The 6,578-nt window shown below is 35.2% G+C and overlaps 1 long non-coding RNA gene across 1 annotated transcript; it reads right to left on the bottom strand.

Annotated features, from left to right (window-relative positions):
* Positions 1–2,764: 2,764 nt before the first annotated feature.
* Positions 2,765–3,601, bottom strand: LOC133845168 (uncharacterized). Its single transcript, XR_009894707.1, has 2 exons — positions 3,014–3,601; positions 2,765–2,934 (listed from the first exon to the last, which is right to left on the bottom strand). It is a non-coding gene; the product is annotated as an uncharacterized LOC133845168 (long non-coding RNA).
* Between the last annotated feature and the right edge of the window lie 2,977 nt (positions 3,602–6,578).

The raw sequence follows: 6,578 nt of genomic DNA, 5'->3' as shown, positions 1-6,578 counted from the left end.
CCGCTCTCGCCTCGTGTCCAATTGTCCGTTAGTCAGTCATCGCCTCTGTTATCCACATTGTTGTTGTTGCCATTTGGGGTTAACCCTTGGAGAGAGGCTGAGTTGCTGTGGCTGCCTGCTTGATTTCTGCTGTTGCTGTTGCGTTTTTCGACTGCTTTCCTCTCACTCTCTCTCTCTCTCTCTCTCTCTCATCAATCCACGCGGTGGCAGCGGCAACGCAAAATTTAATTGCTCATCTCAAAATTGTGCGGTTATAACGCTAAATTTAGAATTATTTTTGTGGAAACTGCACAAGTCAGCACAAATTTGAGGTTCATATTTTGACGTGCGAATTGCGGTTGACCAACCTAAAGTGTAATCAGTTTTCCCAACATGGTCAGAGAAAACTCTCAGGGAGCCATTTAATGAACCTGAAATAATATAATAGAGATATCTTTATAAGTTTGCAATTGTTACAATGAAATTGAATATTATTTTGCTTCTAATTATAGTTTAACATTGAAAAATAAGCAGGAGGACTTTGCAGCCAAGTCTTTTTTTATAATTTAGTGTTAATTTTAACTAAATCTATTTTTTTTTAATAAATAAATAGCATTGAAAAATATTAAAATAAATATCTACAATCAGAACTGTATGAAAAAATAAATTCAATAAGAATAAATTCCATTAAAAACTCTTTAAAAAGTATAGCAAAATATTCTGTTTAAAGTTTTAATTAAAGTTATCTCTAAATTCAATATTGAAATCATTTGTTACAAATGAGCTAATAAAGATTCTAATATTGCTATGACAATTAAAATAAATTGAATTTTCAATTATCCTATTGTTAAGAATGATCTGATAAGAATTTGTATTAAAATTATCTTTAAATTTAATTATAAAATCATTGGGTAATTTTTTTTTTATAAAAACTCCAATATTTTCCTTCTTTTAATTAAAAATTATTATCAATAATTAGTCAGAAATTATAGAATATCAGAAATGTAGAATGTTTATTCATCTTTTTGAAATTAGAAAAAAAAAAATTGATTAATGCCAGTGATATTTAAAATAGTCAGTTAAACTATTTCAATTAATAACATTTGTTTATCCAACTATATTAAATGAAATTTACGAGTTTTGTGAACTGGTTCGAAAACTGTCTTTTGCAGCACTGTGTATGCTTTCGGCCATAAATATTCTATTCACGAGTGCACCACTCTGAGTGTGTGTGTGTGTGTGTGTGTGAGTACTCTGTTGCTGCCACAAAATATCATATCGCATATGACGCAAAATTAAGCCAATTGCATTTGATGCATTTACCGAAAACAAATTTCATTGTTGATTTATTGTTGACTTGTTTGTTTATTTGGTTATGTTTTGTTTCGTTTCATTTCGTTTGGTTTTGTTGTTGTTGTTGTTGTTGTTGCATTGCGTTGAGTTTGTGTGTTTGGCTTTTTGTGTGTTTGGTTTTATGGCCCCTAAGTGGGAGCTGCTTACCATGTGCTTTCCATTTTAGCCAATGAAAATGTTTGCGCTATTCAATTATTGCCATTGCCATTGTTGTTGCTGTACTCATTGTCATTGTGGTTGTTGTTGTGTTGTTGTTGTTGTTGCCTCAATTACAAAATGCGCTTATCAGAGAGTGTGAGACTATGGAACGAAGCAGGCGACTCCCTGCTGTCGTTTTGCTATATTCTGCTTGTTATTGCTATAATTCCTCATTGTTAGTTGTGCTTAATGATTGGAATTGTGACAACAATGAAATCATTTCAGTTTCGCCATTAAGTCATCAATTTAAATAAATAGAAATTAAAACGAATAAATATTGTATATTATGTCCTCTTTCTGTCGCTCTCTCGCTCTGTGGACAATTCACAAATGTGTCACGAACAATGCGAACCGCAACACACTTGCTATTGATAAGCACGTGTTGCGAGTTCAAATTCTCGGGTCAACGAGGAAGCGAATGACAGCTCACAAACCAACCAATCGACCACACCCCAAATCAACACAGTTCTATTGTTTAAAATGACAGCTGCAAGTCGACAGAGATCATTGCAAATGATTGCACAGATAAGAGTTGTAACTAATACGTAATATTAATGCCCATTGTCATTAAAGTCAATCCTTATAAGCAGAAATCTCAATTGTTATAAAGCCCCACTAATTACAAAATGTCTAAAAGAAGAAATACTAATCTATGTTAACGCTATGCTTCTTGAGAATTTGATTGCAATCGGATATTGTGAAAGGTTTTTCAGAAATACTTATTTATGGCAAATTACTTCTACTGCAAACGAGTCTTAGTATCTGAGAATGTGGTATATTGTGCATTGTATGGTATATTTTGAATGTGTAGTATGTCAATATACCAAATATGTACATCCCTTGGTATATTTTGAGTATTTTTCGACATATTCATTTGGTATATTTTCAATATACCGAATGCATCCATTGGTATATTTTAGTATTTTGCGAGTTATTTTAGAAATACTTATTTGTGTCAAATTACTTCTACTGCAAACGAGTCTTAGTATCTGAGAATCTGGTATATTGTGCATTGTATGGTATATTTTGAATGTGTAGTATGTCAATATACCAAATAGATCCATTGGTATATTCTGAGTATTTTCCTGTATACTATTTTGGTATATTTTGAATATACCGAATGCATCCCTCGGTATATTTTTGTATTTTGAGGTATATTATTATTTCTATTATTTAAAATGGGTAGCGGGTAAATCACAGTTTATACAATATAGAATAATAATGCTTCTAAAAATTTACATATCTATGATAAAACATATATATATTTACACTTCCATAAACACTTCTTACATCCCTCATTTCAGGTACATAAACTATTAACTTTATTTTGAAATGTTCATTCCTTTCTTGTCATAGATCACTTGGTGCACTAGCGTAAAGACGCACAAATTCCGGCTGACAGTTCTATGAAAGTGCATAAATAGTAAGAAGATAAAGTATACATTAATATTATATTAATATCTTTATTATATTCTTTATATACATTACGCATTGGCAGCTTTGCCAGCACTCCAATCATACCCTTTCCCAAATTCTCCCAACGTTTTGGCTCCCTCGTCCAGCTTCTCAGTTCGGTCGAACAATAGTTGGTCATCATTTCGTAACGTACGCGAAATATCCACATTTTTCAATTTATCGATAATAATACTGTAGAAATTATATCTACTAGATGTATTTATGTTTTTTTTGTTGGTCGTTTATATATTGTTTTGTATGAAAAACGAAGAGTATTAATTTTACAAATATGTTTAATATTTGAAAAAAAGTGTAAGACCAGAACTGGAATATAATACTGAATAAAGAATGTGTTCTAAATTCAAAATAATTTAACGAAATTCAATGCTAAGCCAGCTCAGTCAGGCATAAAGTTAGATTGAAGCAAACTAAATGACTTAATTTTAATCAAATAATCAATTTGCAAACTTTGTTTGTGCAAAGTCTGACGCTTGATGACACGTTGATGTCCACTGTCCCCAATGCTGATGATGATGATGACAGTGCCTGCCTGGCAGATGTGTCCAGGAAAATAAAACAGTCAGTGGAGAAAAAAAAGAAATTACTGAACAAATGTTACTCAAGTAAAATGTTTGCTTTTGCATTCATTCTAAGTGCAGAGCAACAGTCACAATTACCAGAGTGAGTGTGTGAGTGTGCAAGTGTGAGTGTGAGTGCGAGTATACTCACAGTCATGGGCAACTGTACCCAACTGATAGCGTAGGCTCATCGATAACAGCAATCGCCCATTGGACCATTGGGGGCCATTGGACTGCGACAGTAACTGCAAGAGAGAGAAGAGGAGAGGGAAGAGCAGGGGAGAGGGAGTGGAGTGGAGAGTGGGGCATGGGCTGTGGCACAAGCCGTTGTCGCTCCACTGATAACATTTGGCAAACGCAAATGCAAACGCGTATTAAAAATGCCCAAAGAGACATCATCGAATGGCGATGTCGATGTGGATGTCGATGTCGATGGCCGGGTGCAATGCCCCTCGGCCGTTGACTGACCAGCAGCTGAAGCAGCAACAGCAACAGCAACGACAACAGCAGCAGCAACAGCATTGACTGTGGCAATAGTCGTTGCCTCTTCGTTCTCGGCCATTCATTTGGCCCGGCAAACATTTGCATTGGCCATTCTCGGTCAATATAGACAGATTTCCATGCAAATTTAATACGCAAACATTCGGAGCGGCCCTAGCCAAATTGAAAATCTCATCTGTGCAAAGTGGCCGATGTCAGCGATAGATAGAAAGAGAGAGAGCAAAGAGTGAGAGAGAGAGTGAGAGAGAGTCACCTGCTGGCGGCTTGCGCATTTTGAGCAGCTGGCTAACGGTTAAGGCAATCAATTATTGGCCCGTGAGCGCGATTCGTGGACCTCTCACACTCCACCTCAACTCAACTCAACTCCACTGCACGCTCAGCTCGACACATTCGATTCGAGCAACGATATCCGCATGTGCATCTCAGTGGCGGATGTGCTAAGCGCGCGCTGCCAATTTAAAATACAAACAACATGGACCAGAGAGAGACGCGTCAACTTCTCGACTGACTGCATCCGTTTCCGCCAAAGACTCTCCCTCTCTCCCACTCGCTTTTGTGTCTCCTTATATCGATTGTGGGCGGCAGCTCAACTCTCGACACGGTGGCAGCAAGGGGCAAGCCAAGTGATTGGCATTGCCCTTGGGCTAATGTAACATTAAACAAATCCAAGGCCTAAGGCAACCCATTCGCTGCTTATTGCAAATTTACCGAGGGGTTAGAGGGGTACCCAGAAGAGGGAGTGGGGGGGAAGGGAAAGCACTCTTAACAGAGCTGTTGAAACAGCAACTGAAATGAGCTCGTAATTGCCAGACAAATGGGAGTCCATGATAAACAAATGGCTTTTGCCATGCAAACAGATTGAAATAATATTAGTTTTACTTAGCAATTGAATGCCAAGCAAATGACAGTGGCTGTAATTTGCAATTACTGCAGGAGATTAATCAGGAAATGGCCAAACAAAAACAAATTGCAATTGAAATATAACATTTTATCTTCATTTCTTGAATAAGTTTCGTAATTGCTCTAGTTATAAAACGATTCAGCCTTAAGCTATTTAATAAAATATTAAGAGCAATCCAACTATCTTCTTGTTAATTTTTTTAATTTATACTTTTACGACTTTAAGCACAGCTTATTAATTTTTTATTTGCATTATTGACACACTCTAAAAACTTAAAGAAAATTATAATATCTTCATAAATTGAAAGATATACAACATTTTATATACATTGCAATTGATTCAGTAATACTGCAAAAGTTATATAATAATCTACTGAGTTTTAATCAATTTTTGATGAAGGAAAAATTATCGTCTAGATGAACACATCAAATTTGTTAATTAACAATTTATACTTTCAGCATTTCAGCACAGAAAAGAAAACTTTCATTCCAACCCAAGTCAAAGAGAAATCTTAAAATTTCAATATATATATAACACTCGCTTTTTATCTATTAACTGCTACAGGACAAATTTAATGAACTTTAATTCAATTTCGAAGAGGACAAATTCAGCTTTAAGAGTACCTCTTAAAATTTGTTATTTTCAATTACCACTTTCAATAGTGCCTACTAAACACTTTATGAAAAGAAAAGTCCCCATCCATTCCATGTCAAGCAATAAGATCTAAATACTTAAATAGATATAAAACATATAACAAATGTTATTCATCTTTTAAAAGCAATTTGCAATTGTTCCAATAATAAATTTTTCAAAGAGCTTTTATTCATTTTCGAAAAAGGAAAAGTCTCCTTCTTTTGTATAATTCATCCAATTTGTTAATTTATAAATACCGCATTCAGCATTTCAGTACAGAAAAAAAACTTTCATTCCATCCCAAATCAAGGCATATTTTAAGGCAAATACTTAAATAGAAACAAAACGTATAATATATGTTCTTCATCCTTTGAAGACTCTGAAATTGCTCCAATAAAAAGTTAAATAAACTACCATGTCTCCTTCATTTGAATAACTCATCAACTTTGTTAATTTATAATTGCTGCTTTCAGCACAGTTCATTGAATTGTTATTTGCATAATTTGGGGAAATAAAAACTCAATGAAAAGAAAACTTTCATTCGATTGCAAGTCGAGCAATAAGATCTTGTTATTATGGCTTTTATGCAACTGACATTTTGAGTAGCCTTTTTTTTATCCACCGTTGAAAGCCAATTACATTAAGCCAAATGACAACAGCCCTGGGCCAGGTTTCAACGCTATTAGCCAACTGTTTGAACATTTGTCCCGAATGCACATTCCTCATTCCCAAAAAAAATACAACAACCAAAAAAAAAAAACAGAAAACATAAAAATCAATTAACGCATTTCAATTCCGATACCTTAACTCGTTGCCCCTCTCCTTATGTCTCCCGATGCCAACGCTGAGTTGCTGCCTACTCAAGCGCTATGCATTTAAATATGGTTCGTGTGAACAGCAAAACGGTTACAGGACAGCCCCTACTTGACACCAGACGCGGACGCGGACGCAGACGTGGATGCAGACGCGGACCGCACTCG

The sequence above is a fragment of the Drosophila sulfurigaster genome, chromosome 3 (assembly GCF_023558435.1).
Source record: "Drosophila sulfurigaster albostrigata strain 15112-1811.04 chromosome 3, ASM2355843v2, whole genome shotgun sequence".
Classification (NCBI taxonomy): domain Eukaryota; kingdom Metazoa; phylum Arthropoda; class Insecta; order Diptera; family Drosophilidae; genus Drosophila; species Drosophila sulfurigaster.
This window is presented reverse-complemented; position numbering and strand designations above follow the sequence as displayed.